Source organism: Stylophora pistillata, chromosome 9 (genome assembly GCF_964205215.1).
Source record: "Stylophora pistillata chromosome 9, jaStyPist1.2, whole genome shotgun sequence".
Classification (NCBI taxonomy): Eukaryota; Metazoa; Cnidaria; class Anthozoa; order Scleractinia; family Pocilloporidae; genus Stylophora; species Stylophora pistillata.
The window spans coordinates 13,373,586-13,389,820 of record NC_142527.1 but is presented as its reverse complement, the minus strand read 5'-3'; the positions used below and the strand labels follow the sequence as shown (position 1 = coordinate 13,389,820).

General features: G+C 41.2%; 2 pseudogenes; one reads left to right on the top strand and one right to left on the bottom strand.

The window, feature by feature from the left end:
• Positions 1–10,165: 10,165 nt before the first annotated feature.
• LOC148723403 (uncharacterized) lies at positions 10,166–11,102 on the top strand (annotated as a pseudogene).
• Positions 11,103–11,139: 37 nt separating this feature from the next.
• Positions 11,140–14,085, bottom strand: LOC148723402 (52 kDa repressor of the inhibitor of the protein kinase-like; annotated as a pseudogene).
• Between the last annotated feature and the right edge of the window lie 2,150 nt (positions 14,086–16,235).

The following is a 16,235-nucleotide window of genomic DNA, read 5'->3' as shown; positions in this document are numbered from 1 at the left end:
CTTGAAAAGTCCTTGAATTTTTAGTCCAAAAAAGGGTACGAACCCTGTAAACTTATGTTTGACGTGCACAACCAGAGGGCTCCCATTAATATTTTGAAACTATTTACTAAAACATCTCATATTCATACCTACAATACTCGATCATCCAAATCACAGCTCTTTAGTACAAAGTACTCTAGACTTAACCTACAAAAAAAGGCTTTCTCGCGTGTTGGTGTCAAAATTTGGAATAAGATACCGAAAGAATTCAAAACGTTATCAAAACATTCCTTTAATAAACAAATTAAAACGTCTTTATTTCAGATACTATATAATGAAGATTCTTATCTTGATGTTGAAAAGATCTCCTCTAAACTTAAGGACTGCATAATTAAAACAAATTGATCCGATTGCTTTCAGTACTAATGTATTTGCTTCTATACTTTATTGAACAACTATTGATGTATTTGCCAGCTATGCTTCTTTTTATAATTTAACAATATCTAATTATTTAGTTTTTAATTTTCTTTATATATTGTAAATAATGTTTGTTGATGATTGACCCGCCTCGAATAGCAAATTTGCTATCTGCGGGTCAACATAATCTAAATTATTTTGTAAGAAAAAGAAAATAAAGTGTGTAAAAGTGTGTAAAGTATTGACTTCCACTAAGGGCTATAAGCTGCACAATATTTACACTTTATTCATTGTTAATCTACTCAACACAAATATTTTTTCCCCTTTCTATTTATTTAGATTTGGATTCAGATCCAGCTGTGATAAAAAGAAACATCAAGAGGTTGAAGGAAGAACAAAGTAAAACTAGAGGTTAAGATGCTGGTGTACTGCAGAATCTTCTTTCAGTGACCTTTGGCACTCGCCATCAAAAGCTTATAGCAGTCTCGGATGGAAAAAGTCGTGTTTTTAAGTTCTTGAAAGATTGGCCCATCCTTGGCCAAGAAATCTATGTATGTAGCTGGAACATTTTTGTGCTATATAAAGTGCCGGACAAGTAATTATACAGTGTTACTACAAGATTCTTAAAGATAACAGTCAAAACACATTAACTTAGTGATGTGATCATGCACTTGCTACTATACTGTGAAAATTTGCCATTACAAATTTTCGCAAGTCTTTCACTAATGGGTTATATACTTGGCAAGTTAAGTGCTGAGGAAGTGCATCTTTGAACACCACTTTTGCATAATTTATCTTTTGTTGCAAAGGTGTGACATTTGCTTTTTAGATGGGTAAATAAATCTGATTATTAAAAATAATTATTTTGCAAGTTTTTAGTTCAAATAGTAGCTGTCGAGGGCCTTGTCACAGGCAAATGTGAACTCGCATAAACTATTAGGTGTCACGATTGACAGCCAGCTTACTTTCGACCAACATGTCGAAAATCTATGCACGAAGTTATCGCAGAGAATTGCTGTGCTGCGAAAAATAAGATGCTTTTTGCCCATTGATCAGAGGAAACTTTATTATAATGCTATGATCAAGCAGACAATGCTTTATGCATCAACCATATGCACATCTTGTTCTGCTGAGAATTTGCAGAAAGTCTTTAAACTTCAGAAACGCGCGGCACGTGTAATTCTCGGAGCTGACACTAAAGCGAATAGCGTACAACTGTTTCGGAAATTGGATTGGGTTCCATTCTTTCATGAGGCAAAAGTAAATAGGTCACTAATGGTGTACAAACGATTGTCTGGGGACTGTCCACCTTATATGTCCCAAATCTTCGTAAGAAATGCAGACATAAATGAAAGATCAAGCAGACATGGACAACTAAACCTTGTCTGTCCCCGATTCAAACGGGAGTCAGAGGGAGGTAGGTCTTTCACAGTATCGACCTCACGCCTCTGGAATACCTAACCACTGGACATAAGAATGAAACCTACTATCAAATGTTTTAAGAAGGCCATGTTAGCTTTTTTTAAGAATAGTTATAAACGATTAGAACATTTTATCTTAGTTTTTATAAACTTTGTATTTTAGATTTTTAGCTCTTGATCTTTTTCCATAATTAAATAGTTTTTAATCTTTTTCAACAATTATTTGTAATATATTTTAAGAGGGCCACTGGGTTGTCAGTTTTATACTGTTATGTGTTTTACCCTCTTTAAATAAAGTTGATTATTATTATTATTATTATTATTATTATTATTATTGTTATTATTATTAAAGGTACCTGTCAGTGATTTTAGTGCAATAGTAGATAACTGGAAGAAAGTAATTCAAAATATCATACTCATGCTTGGTGACATCTCCAACCTTCAAGATGATATCCCCACTGTCAATTTTGGTCAGTATCATAATACCGTATTTCTTCACCTATAAGCCGAGCGATTTTTTCAGTTTTCGACCCAAAATTTTGGGAGATTTTTCACGGAGAACGGGGTTCGGCTTATAGCCGAGGGTTTTACATTTTAAAAATATACAGTTGCTGAATAACTTTACCCCCCCGGCTTGTAGTCAAGTTAGCAATGAAGCAGAAGTAATAAAACACAACAAAAATAACTTCTGAATATTGGTTATTCACTTTTATGAAATTGGTGGCTCCTAAAGGAGCCGTTTGACGGATACGTGCAAGGGCTTTCAACTCAATGGTTTACTCGCCATCCGTTTCGTTTTCGCTGTCTGTCTCGAACTCGTTCTCTTCTATGTATTCATCATCTACTTCTGGGGTTTCCTCAGAGTAGACCACGTCGTCCTCTGTTCCGTCCAAGGCATTGGAAATACCGCAGGTCTTGAAGGATTTGACAACCATCTCTTCGGGTATCTCTGCCCATGCTTCCTTGATCCACCTGAGGACAAGATTTCTGCTTGGCGCCTTCTTCTTCCCAGCTGGGGTAAACTCAAATGGCCCAGATGTCATCCACGCCAAGTACTTTCGGCGCACATTATCTTTAAATGGCTTGTTTAGGCACTTATCCAAGGGCTGTACAACCGGGGTTAGGCCACCAGGGATAACTGCGACGTCAATGTTTCGCTGCTTCAGGTCATCTTTCACGGAATCGGTCAAGTGAGCTCGGAATGAGTCCCACACCAAAAGGGAACGCTCGGCACGGGGCAAACTCTGTCGAATCCATTCTCGGATGCCCTGTTCATCCATCCACCCTTTCTTATGGAAGGAAACACGAAGAGGATGCGGCACAACCAGATCTCTCGGTGTACGGACGCCTTTGAAGATGACTTTCGGTGGCACCTTTGCTCCATCGGCAGCAACAGCAAGAACGACGGTGAAGCTCCGCTTTTCCGCTCCGCAAGATTTTACTGGCACTGTTCGGCTTCCACTGAATTCCAGTGTTCAGTTCGATGGCAGCTCAAAACGCATGGGTGTCTCATCCATGTTGTAGATGCGGGATAAAGGGTAGTCGGCGCGTCTTCTTGCTACAATGACGAAGCGATGAAAGCACACAATGTTCTCTTCGAGATCGGCGGGCAATCGCTGGGCCAGAGTTGTTTTGGTTCGCATGCTGACCGAGTGGCGTCGTTTCCATTTCTCGTACCATCCACGGGAAGCTTTGAAAGCAGGATCATCGGAGAGCTCTTTAGCTTTAAGGCGAAGGATCAATCCACTCACCGCAATACCTACGAAAAATAAAATAACAATCTTATTTTGCTGCGAGATAACCGTAGATTCGTGACTGCAGCACTCTTTTCGTGACATGTTATGAAATTGTCATGACAACAACATATTTCTGACCAATCAAAGTCTCTGTTTCCCACGCACTGAAAGACGATATCATTCAACTCTTCAAAAACTCTTAAAATTTTAGACAGAAAAGTAAATACCAACCTTGTTCTCTTTGCTGTGAAAACCACTCCATCACTTGCTGGTCTAGTTCGGGATATTTCGGAGTGAAACGGCCCATCGTCGCACGTTTTGCAGACATCTTCAGCTCTCCGGAAAGAATAGTCGCCTGGTCTCTTCTCCAGCGTCGTACCATGGACTCGCTTAGTCCATATTCTCGAGCGATTTCCGAGTTGTTTTCTACCGCTTCAGCTTCCGCGATAACTTTTATCTTGAAAGCCATACTATACGAGGAACGGCGTGCTTTAGGCATGATGATAAAAAGTGACAGCGACGAAAGGTATACTCGATAGATTGATACTTTGAAACGTTTAACTGAGATTATTATTGTTGTTGTGGTTAATCTGTTGTCGCGTGGTAGTATTTATACAGTTCGTTGGATCAATTGATATTCATATCTCTTGATTGGTTCGCTTTTTTTCTTTTGTGTTTATTGTAATTCATTAGGTTTTGTGTTTAGTGAGTCAATTTCTTATGTTTTCCGTGAGGTTCGCTTGCTCAAATGGCCAGTTACAATCAATAATTTCGCTCTCGGCTTATAGCCGATGGTTTTACCTTTTTTTTTGGGCAGCTTGAGTGTAGCGTAAAGACCCTGAAAGTCAGGGTCTCGGCTTATAGCCGAGATCGGCTTATAGGTGAAGAAATACGGTAGTGCTAACTACTAACAAAAAGGGTGCAAAGTTCAACCCATAATGCCTGTCCGGGGTGCCACTTGGGAGTGTCGTGGCTCTATAAAAGCAGCCTTGTAAGGGTTTGTAAAAGCTGTAAAGGGGAGGTTGTGACACATTGCACAACGTGTTATTATGTCACTAATATCCCGTATGTAGCATCCTTTTATTGTTGTAACTGGGAGTGGATTTAGATTACAAACCTTGCTTTACTCAACTTCTTGCCCTCGTTCTCGGCCTGTTTAACTGGGACAGCCTATTGATATATGGTGGCAGTGTGTGTTGGGCAAAAACTGTTTACTATTCAGTCAATGAACAACGAAGAAACCTTGACTGGAGCTGCTGCGGCCGCTTTCAGTTTGCCGTCTATTCCTGCTTTGAGCCAAGCTATGGTGTCGAGACCACCATTACCGCAAGTAAAACCACCTCCACCACTCAACCTGGTGGACTGTTTAGCGAAAAAGTGGAAGCTATGGAAACAAACCAGGCTTAACTTCACTATTCTATCGAATATTTCTAGTGAAGATGCTCAGTACCAGAAAGCTCTCTTTCTCTGCACTATAGGTGAAGGTGCTCTAGAGATTTTCAAGGCATTTCAATATGCCGAAGGTGAGGATCCGAACAATGTTGACATGATCGTCTCCAAGTTCCAAGGATACTTCACAGGGATGACTAACAAAACGCATGAGCACTTTAAATTCAACCAGAGGAATCAAGAAGATGGTGAAGCATTCGATGCCTATTTGACCGCCCATCAAAACTTGGCGGAAACGTGTAACTTCTGTAACTGTCCCGTGATGGGCAACTCGCTTCTTTGAGACTGAATCGTTCTTGGGATCAAGAATGAACAAACGAGAAAACGGCTACTTTAGTAACTAAAGCTAGACTTCAAGAAATGTATTGACATCAGTCGAACCTGCAGGCAATTGGAGGAAAGCACAATGAAGTCAATCAGGTGAACCCAAGGGCAAATCATTGGAATGAAACAAGAGATAAAGAGAGAATCTACTGGGTCCTCAACTGAAACAAAGAACAGTCAGCCTCCAAAGCTCAAATGTGAATTCTGCTTACAATCACACGTTCTGAAGAAAGAGCCTTGCCCCACATGGGGTAAAAGGTGCAATGTGTGCAGGAAAATGAATCACTGGAAAGGTTCAGAATTCTGTGCCATGAAAAAGAAAGTTCACTCAGTAAACCAAGACCCTGATTGTTCTGATTCGGACTCACATGTGGCCTCTGTAAACACCCTCAGTGCCTTTGTTAATGGTGTTGCTTCAGCAAAAGACAAACCAATTCACTGTGAAATGCTTATCAGGTCTAAGCCAGTCACCCTACAAGTGGACTGTGGAGCCACTGTTAGTATTATTCCCAAAAGTCGCATCAGTGATACCTGGGTTGAGCCATCCAACATCACCCTTCAGATGTGGAACAAGACGAGACTCATGGCACTTGGAACCTGTAAACTCCATCTAGAAAATCCGAAGACCTCCCAGAAGTACATGGCAAAGTTCCTTGTCATGGAGGAAGAGCTGACACCCCTGTAAGGCAACTGAGCAGATGAACCTTATCACTGTCAATTATGATAAATTTGAAAGTGTCAGTAGAGTGGTTGAAAGAAAGCCTGACGTCCTACAAGATTTTTCTGACCTGTTCAGTGACAGTATTGGCACCCTACCTGGCTCAGTGCAACTAACCTTGAAGCCTGACACTGAACCAGTTCTTCAACCACCGAAAAGATTACCCATCGAACTGCACAATCAAACTAAACAACTAGACAGGCTGGTTCATGAAAGAGTGCTTGCCCCAGTGGATCAACCCACGAGTGGGTAAATCAGGTGGCAGTTGCCACCAAAAAGGATGGAAGTCTGCAGATCTGTATAGATCCGCGGTCCCACAAGCCTGCTTTAAAGCAAGAACACTACCAGCTTCCAGTGCTGGAAGACATCCTTCTAAATCTTGCAAGGGCAAAAGTCTTCAGCAAGGTTGACCTCAGTCATGACTACTGGCATTGCGTCTTGGAAGAAGATTCCAGTGCAATTACCACCTTCTCAACCCTATTTGGACAGTACAGGTGGAAACACCTTCCCTTTGGGCTCTCTGTGAGTTCTGAGATCTTCCAAAAACGACTTCTTCAGGCACTGGAAGAGGTTGCAGGAATAGCCTAATTAACATTTAATTAACATTAAATTCTCAGAACTAACACTATGACAATAATATGGCAGTCAGTAAGGAGAAATTGTGTTGATATTAGAGTTTTAAGACTAAAGACTGAAAATGTAAAAATCATTTGAAGTTCACTGACATAATACAAAATAGTTCTTGTTTTTGCTAGTCATTGTTCTTTCATATTCATGTAAGACATACTATTAATAAATTGTCAGCTTTTCAGCAAATACAGTTGTGTACTAAAAATTTACATGGCTTAGAAGTTTGGGAAAATGAGAAATATGTTAACATGTAGCTTTAGTGGGCAAGTTTTTCTGTACAGCTCAGAGTTCTTTCATACTTTTACTAAAGTAAGAAAATAATAAGCCATTATTGAGGAGATATTGTCTTTGTTTTTACTTTTACCATTATTTTTGTAGCCAAATATCAGAGCTCTTACTTTGAATTGGTTATTTTGTATACTATACAGTATGTTCTATTCTGACCCCAACTATAATTGACCCTTGGCCCCTTCTTTTAAATTTCAGAATGGCAAGTCTGTCACAGAGTTTCTCAAGAAACCTCCATCAACATCGCTTTACCTCATAATCTGTAGAAGGGGAAGTGGCTGGGAAACATTCCATGCTTGTGGAGGAAACTCAATACTTGAGACAAGTACAATCAGCACTGGAGTTGCAGCTCTAATAGGATCATACTATTTATTCAATTTGAGTATCTATCAAAAGCAAAAAGTGCATATTTATTTTTCCAAGAGTACCTGCTGAATGACTTTGTCAGTCAGAGGCATTCAAAATATGCAGCTGCCTTGGTTCATTACCAGACTGCAGCCATGAAAAAATTCCAATCGTCAATGGCCAGTAAATCTGCTATGGCAGTGCCTGAGTAAACAATTCATCATGCTAAAAACATGAGACTTCAATACTGTTGTCAGACTACTCTTGCTGACTGTGAGGCTTTTTTCTTTGAGTGGTTCAAGTTGTTGGGAAATGATTACATGTACTGTGTGTGCCACAGCAATTGTAATATCTGCGCATATGAGGATTAAATAAAGAGTCAGTTATTGATATTCATTTTTGATTCAAGCCATTACCTCTACCTTACAAATGTTTAATTAACTACTTGTTGCCAGATGTACTAGTCTTGCCTGAAATGAGGGAGCACTTGAGGCTTTGTTGCAGGGTGATTTCAAACTTTATTTGAAGGACATAAATTAAGAAAATCCCTCGATTTCACTTCAATGAACCTGTTACCACTGCATGGCTGCATTTGTTTCTTTTGTCTGTTTTCTCATTTGTACGCGCATTTTTTTCTCTCCTCTTTTATGTAATCAATATTCTGCTAGGTGTTTTCGCATAATTTTGTCTTGTTAAGGCCCTTTTGCATGCGTTTTTTTTTTAGTGAATGTGTTTTTCCATGGCTACGTTTCATTCCGGTTTGCTTACCATCTCTATTTGTTACTTTTCTGTTCCTAGCTGTCCTAGTCACACAACGTTTCTAGTGCTCGCTTCCCATCAGTTTCCGCTTATATCGTACATTTCATGAAATTGATTAAACGACATGTAGCGTTAGACGTTTGACTACAATATTTGTAGAAACGTTATGGATCTAATCGACGGCAATGGAAGCCAACAGGATTAAATTGGTTCAGATGGCAACAGTTTGGAATTTGCCGACACAGGCCTCACAACCGGTGTAACAAGGCAGAGGCAGTGCACCGAGAAAGGAAAATCCTTCATAGTTCACCTTGGATGGAAAGACTGTCAAACTGTCGGTAAAAGAGTCCAAGGGCATATTAAGGAAATAGCTTCTTTGGCAACTACCAAAGAAAATGTGGACATTGTGGAAAGGAATCTGATTGCCCTTCACATCATCATAGAAGAACTAACAAGATATCTCACTGCACTGTTGGATGACCTTCAGGACAAAGGTGACCAGCTAACTGTTGCTAACGATTGGTACGTGGAAAGGAGTATGGAAACAAGTGATTTTATTGAAAAAACCGTTTGGTGGATTTCGTCTGCAAAAGAGGCCATCAGGCAGAGTTTGGAGGTTAGATCGCAAGCCAGTTCAAAGCATACACGACCATCACACCGTTCACATGCATCATCAAGATACTCTATCACTTCTAGCAGAGTGAAAGAAAAGGCTTAGGTGGCTGAATTGCTGACAAAAGAAGCTATGTTGGAACAAAGGTAAGAGCTGGAGAAAAAGGCTGAAAGGCTACATTTAGAAGAACAGTTGGCAGTTGCTCAAGTTTGTGAACGCGTGTTTGCAGAAATCGAGAATGGGGCCAAAGAAGATTTAAGCCACCAACCGGCCAGAAATGCATCAGAAGCCCTTCGTGTTCCAGAATTTTCCCTTCCCGGGCCATCTTTTCCACCTCTGACCAGTCTTTATATCGATTGAAGCACAACGTCAAACACTGTAATGAAAGTAAATTCCACTGCGGGTTTACATGTTGACACTCCTATGATATGAACACCTCAACCTACGTGACATCCTACTAAGTAATAGTAATAGTAGTTTATTAAACTCTCTTGCACTAACTTACTGAGTCAATAACTCATGATACAATGAAAACTTAATAAGAACGACTATGTACATTTCTGTATACATTAAGTACAAGTTATATACTCCACATGGAACATACATCACATTTGTTAAAAATACTTAAAAGTTAAAAGGTCTTCGATGCGCTTCGTTCTACAAAGATACAACTGGTCTCATTTGTGCCTGAGGTTATAGGGACAGGTATCGTCTAAGCATGTTGGTAGAAGAGGACGGAGAGGGTGGTTTAAGTCCTTCATTTTGCACATGTACTCTTTACATATCTTATCTCTTCTATACGCAAGGGTCTCCACCCGTGCTAACTCGAGGGCTTCTGAGTAACTATCAGCACATGGGAAAATTATCTTAAGCGCCCTTTTCTGTATGGATTCAATTTTTTCAGACTGGTAACCTGGAATGGATTGCCATATTGGTACGGCATACTCTACAACAGATCTAACAGCAGTTGTATAAGTTAAACCCTCTAGCACCCAAGTTTCATGTCACTGACTTATGGCCAAATATACAGTTTTGTGACGCTCTTCAGAAACAAATAAGACTAGCCAAATTGTGGAGGGAACAACAACAACAGAGTTTACATCCGTCGCTCATGCTGACTAAATTTACTGGCGATCCCTCGGAATATTCCACATTTGCTAGAAGCTTTGAATCGCAAGTGAAAGCTAGAGTAAGTGCAAATGGTGTCCATTTGCAATGCCTGGAGCAATACTTCCAAGGGGAACCGAAGGAGCTTCTCAAAGGATGTCCTCACCTGTATAGAAACAGTGGCTGCATAGAAGCCAAGAAGCTCCCTAAGGAGAAGTATGCAGATCTGTACAAGATTTCGAATGCATACAATAAGAAGATCAATGAGTGGCCATGCGTGCAGTTGGGAGATGATCTAGCGTTAGACTGACTTTCCATCTTTCTTGGTCAGTGCTGGAGTGCAGTGTCCACACTTGACCATCCGCACAACTTGCAAAGCATGGTGTCAAAGCTTCCTTTTCCACTGCAAGACCAGTGTTGTCGAGAAGCCAATAACAAAAGGATTGCTAGAGGAACGATCCCTACATTTGATAATTTTGCAAGCTTTGTAAACACCGAACCAGGCATTGCTAAAGATCCCGTCTTTTCCTGAGAGGCCCTTTGTTGCGTGGATTGCTCATGGGATCGACCTGATCGCTCAAACAAAGGCAAAGGTCCTGGGAAGCCTAAAACTTACGGAGACCGTACTCGCGCCCTGCATCACATCTCTGATCATGCAACTGGTATAACTGCTGACCACAAGATTGATTCTTGTAACCCTGCCATTACCTGTAAACTTTGCCACAAAGGGCGCGACCTAGATGACTGCCAAACCTACTTGATGAGATCTTTGCCAGACAGCAAAGAATTCCTTAAACAGAGATAGTTGTGCTTTGCATGTTATAATCCCAGACACAGATCTAACGGATGGACACAAAGGAGAACCTGTCAGAGGTGCTAATGACGTCATCCTACAGGACTTCCAGACAACACGGTTTGCATAAATGAAATGGCCTATAAGCAGCAGATACCCTGTCTACACAGCTTAAAGATCATGTTTTGAACGATCGAGTTCAAACAGATGAAGCAACCTGTAATGCCACTGGCACAGAGAAATGTTTCTTTTGTGCCCATCGTTCCTGTCAGGCTGAGATCTGCAGAAAGTGAAGTAGTTACGTACACCATGCTTGATCCCTGCAGCACCAGCTCCTTTGTTCTTCAAGATATTGTATCCAGCTTGGGTGTGAAGGGCACTGATACACAGCTGATGGTGAAAACCATCAATGGCACCAAATTACATAATGCTCAGGTTCTGAATGGATTAGTCATTAAAGACCTAAAGGGTGACAATCAGGCGCAGATCAAGGGAAATTCCTGACCGTTGTATTGACAACCCAGCGCTAAACACGTAAGAATCTAGCGGGATCAGGGGCATGTCCCCCTGGAAAATTTTTTCAATTTTAATTGCCTAAAGTGCCCTCTCCTGGCTTCTGGAGTCAATCGGACAATATATTTGGAAGTTACATTCTTCTTGGATGGAGCCTTGCAAACCTACGAATCATTTCATCAAAGTTAATGTCCATGTTGTGGTGAATGTGCAGCAAGGCAAGTCCTGTCAATATTGTCTGTGACATCGTGCTTTGTAAATATGTTTTTAGTCGTCTCAAAGCTAACACGTTCCTTTTGCACTCGCATGTGGTGACTGGCAGGGTGGAAAAATTTTTGAACCACTCTGTAATGTTAGGATACACTCCTGAATCGATCTCCTTTAAAGTTGCTGCTACAGTTGCTGGGACGGTACTAGGATCTCTTCGTTCCCACTTTCTTTGCCATAAAGTCATCTCGGCATCTAGGCTTAAAGGGGATGGCAACAAATCTTCATGAAACGTAGAAAACCAGTCAAAGGATGTCCTCCATGTTTCTTTCGATGCCAGCAGCATTGAGGGAACAGCAAATAGGCACTGCACTGCTGTTTCTTGGTCACCACTGCCAAATCGAGTTTCCAAGTCGTTGATCAGATGGTCAACCAAGGGAATTGTAAGATTTCTCCTATAGTGGTCTCCTACTGTTTCATCAGGGTTGTTCACACGGTTGCATTGTACTTGACAGGTTCTTGGTTTTTTGCACTGTCATGTCCAGCTTATCGGCAATTTGGCATGCTTTTTGAAACCATTTTGCATGATTCTCTTCTACCATTTGGCGCATAGAAGATAACGTTTTAACCACATCTTTAATGTCGCTAAAAAACCCCAGTATGTATCTGGATGTAGGCTGATAGTTTCGAAAGAAACTGTTTGGGGCTGCGTCGGTGGGAGTAACGAAATAATTTGGATATATCAACAAAGTTGAAATGGTAAATTGGCCACCGTAATGATTACAAAAGCTGACGTTTTGAGCGTTAGCCCTTCGTCGGAGCGAATAGAGGAATTGTGGGTTGTGTGTGCTTTTAAAGGCAGAAAATGGAGCTACGTTATTGGTGGGTGCATGGCATTGAGAAAATTCTCAATGCCATGCACCCACCAATAACGTAGCTCCATTTTCTGCCTTTAAAAGCACACACAACCCACAATTCCTCTATTCGCTCCGACGAAGGGCTAACGCTCGAAACGTCAGCTTTTGTAATCATTATGGTGGCCAATTTACCATTTCAACTTTGTTGATATGTCCAAATTGTATCTGGATGTGCCTTGCATCTTAACTGTTAGCCCCTTAGTGAATGCTAGAACTTCTTGGCAGACTGTTCAGGTAACAACAAAGTCAAAATTTGCGATAGCGTGGTAATGGCTAACTGCTTCCTTCCTTCAATGTGCATTCCAACTTCTGTCTGCATTTCCTTTGATGTTTTCCAGCGTTGTAACGATGACCACCAGTTTGCGAGAGAAATGAAGTCCGAAATTAAGAAATCTAGTACCTTGATCCTTTCTTGGACCAGGATGGACTTGTACATGTTGGCGGAAGGCTAAGCAAGTCACAAGAGGTTTCAGAAGTCTTTAAGCAACCTGTGGTACTCCCTAAGAAGAGTTTCATCTTGGACCTCAATAGTTCGTGATGCCCATAAGAAAGTTGCCCATGCAGACAGGGACATTATGGCGGCAGGTACAAAATGCAGGTCACAGGTCACAACTAACAGGTCACAATTAAAGAGTTATACACCAGATAGAGTAAACGCATTGCATTATAGTGTTCCATTTCCGGTCGTCAGAAATGAACATATAATATACATGCGTTCCGCTTTTTGTGTAACAATAGAACAATAAAATGTCACTAGTTCAACATTCTGTGACCTGTGACCTGTGACCTGCTTTTTGTACCTGCCCGGCATTATGGTGAGCCAGCTAAGAAGTCAATATTGGATACTTAATGCCAATTCCGTGGTGAGGAATTTCATCTCCTAGTGCGTAGTGTGTTATGGTCTTCGTGGAATGGTTGGTGAACAGAAGATGGCGAATCTTCCTGAAGAGCGAATAACCCCCTCTCCTCCCTTCACAAACAGTGGCGTTGGTTACTTTGGTCCCTTCTACATCATGCAAGGATGGATGGATGTTAAACGTTATGGAATACTATTTACACGCCTAGCTAGCCGAGCGGTGCTCATCGAAATGGCCAACTCATTGGAAACGGATTCCTTCATAAATGCCCTATGACAATTCATAGCAAGAAGAGGGCCAGTACATGAGATCACATCAGACCAAGGCACCAAAATCATAGGAGCAGAAAGAGAACTAAGGAAAGCTCTAGATGAGCTGGACCATGGAGCAATCCAAAGGAGCCTTTGTAGAGACTTTAATGTTTATTGGATTATCCAGTGGAAGCAGAATCCTCCGACAGTGTCCCACATGGGTGGTGTCTGGTAGCGCCATATACAGTCTCTGTCAGGTCAATTTTGTCTGTATTGATGTGAGAGAATGGCCACATCCTCGACGATGAGTCCTTTAGAACCCTGTTGACTGAAGTAGACTGCACTGTCAACAGTCGCCCACTCACTGTCCCGTGAAGCGATCCCAAGGATTTGGATCCACTCACACCAAATCACATGCTGGCTATGAAGTAAAAGGTCGTCATGCCTCCACCAGAGAGCTTTCAGAAGGCTGGTTTGTACCTCCGCAAAAGATGGAAATGTGTGTAGTATCTTTCAAATGTCGTTTGGTAGAGATGGAGAAAAGAGTACCTCCAGACTTTACAACAGAAAGTAAAATGGAACTGTACCCAAAGGAACTTTGAGAAGGGAGACCTGGTGCTGATCGTGGATGATCGAGTCCCAAGAAACAACTGGAACATGGCCCGCATTGTCCACATACATCCAGATTCAAGTGGACAAGTCAGATCTGTCAGAGTTACCATGGCAACAACAACCCTAGATCGCCCAATTGACAAACTCATCCTGATACTGGAGAATGAAGTCCAGGGAAATCCCAGCCAGAGGAGCCATTAAGAGTAGAAAACTGTTATGAACTTCAATGTTAAAGAACTGAGATCTTAAGAGTTTTAGCAAACTCTTAGGGGAGCCAGATATTACTGCCGCATGGGTAATTGTGAAGAAGAGCTCCCCAAAAAACCTGTCGGCCGACAGTCGGCCGACTGTCGGCCGACAGTTGACCGACAGGCGGCCGACAGTCTACCGACAGGTTAAGAAAAAAGAAAAATTGTGTAAAAAACGAACAGTTAACGTGACATAACAATCCGTAATGGTGATGTATGACTCGACAGACTTCACCTACTTACCGATCGACGGCAAAGTTGGTAGTATGTAAAGAAACGTTTCTTCCAAAATGTTATCAGATGCGTATAGGATATATCACTTGCGTAATTTACAACACACCAGACAATCTAAGAATCGCATAGGAAGATAATTTAATCGAAAACTCGGCCAAAAACTCTGAAAACCATAAGCTACGTATCAATACAAACACTTTCGTTCCAATCGCCCAACAATGCAACGCGGCCTCTTATGGTATGTTAAGTATGTATGTATGTATTTGTTGCTAGCATCGTAATCTATCTTGCAGGTTTGGGATGAATTGCTATTTCCAAAAGTCAATTGTCAACGTATTAAACATGTTGGATGTTGTATCAAGCGAGGCACGATTCTACGAGTGAAATATCGGATCACTCAACGTTTCTGGTAAACCAGACCAAAAACTCTTGATCTAAAACGACCACGATACCTCGTTTTGCCACTCTGCGACAAACGCAAATTAAAAAATTAATAATTTAAACCCGTATGCTTTTGTAACGGCAAACTTAGAATCCCTAACATTGTGTGATCGTTTCACGGACAAGCTACCGACAAGGTACCGACAGGTTACCGACACATTACCAACAGTCGGCCGACTGTCGGCCGACTGGCGGCCGACAGGTAGCCTATATTTCAGGCAAAACCTGTCGGCCGACAGACGACCAACTGTCGGCCGACAGACGACCAACTGTCGGCCAACAGACGACCAACTGTCGGCCGACAGGTTTTTTGGGGAGCTCTTCTTCACAATTACCGCCGCATGGCTGTATTTGTTTCTTCTGTTTCTTTTCTTGTTTGTACGCACATTTTTTCTATCATTATTGCATTCTGTGTTTTTTGGCTTTTACATAATCAATATTCTCTTACGTGTTTTCGCATAATTTCGTCTCGTTAAGACCCTTTTGCATGCGTTTTTTTTTTAGTGGACTTGTGTTTTTCCATCACTACATTTCATTCCAGTTTGCGTACCATCTTCTCCGTTTTCTCCGTTTTTGATTTTCATGTTCCTAGCTGTCCTTGTCATACAACGTTTCTACCGCTCACTTCACATCGCTTTTCGCTTATATCATACATTTCGTGAAATCGATTAAACGACACATAGCATGTTGGACGTTTGACTACAATAGTACCCTTACAGTGATAACCTTTACTGCACCTTCACTTAGTGATAAGTCACTTACTTTGATGACTGTGTGCCTCAAACACGAAATGTTTAAAGAGGAAACTCCTTATTTAAGACCAATATAAGGGAAAATTGCCTTACTTTGATGCCCTTGTAATAAGGAATATATAGAGCTTAATATGGGATTTAAGGACTCTTGGTGTGCCCTTAAACTGACCTTATCTGTTTTTATAACAAGAACCATCAAGACATCAATATAAGTTTGAACTCCCTTAAATCGAGGTTCCTATCGACCTTATACTTGGTGTATTGTGCATCTTATTTTGAGTGTCCAAAATCAGATAAGGCCCTTAGCTTGAGAGAATGACTCCCTTACCTGAGGGACCTAACTATAAGGTGCCATTGCTCTCAATGCAAGTTCATTTTTTCACTTAAAATAAGAACTTAGTTTTTGCAGTGTTTTCTGCTCACTTGAATATGATGTCATCATACTTCTTGACTGTCATTGGCTCGCATCTATTGCAACATTTTAGACGGGAAAGTGGTGGCCCCAAAGTTTAGCTCGCGCTTTTTTCTTATTCATGTCAATTTAGTCGTGCAAGAGCTAGCTAGTGCGCCATGTCTAATGGAGTCCATAAATTTTATGGCTTTGTTTAGCCCTTTGGACAAGGA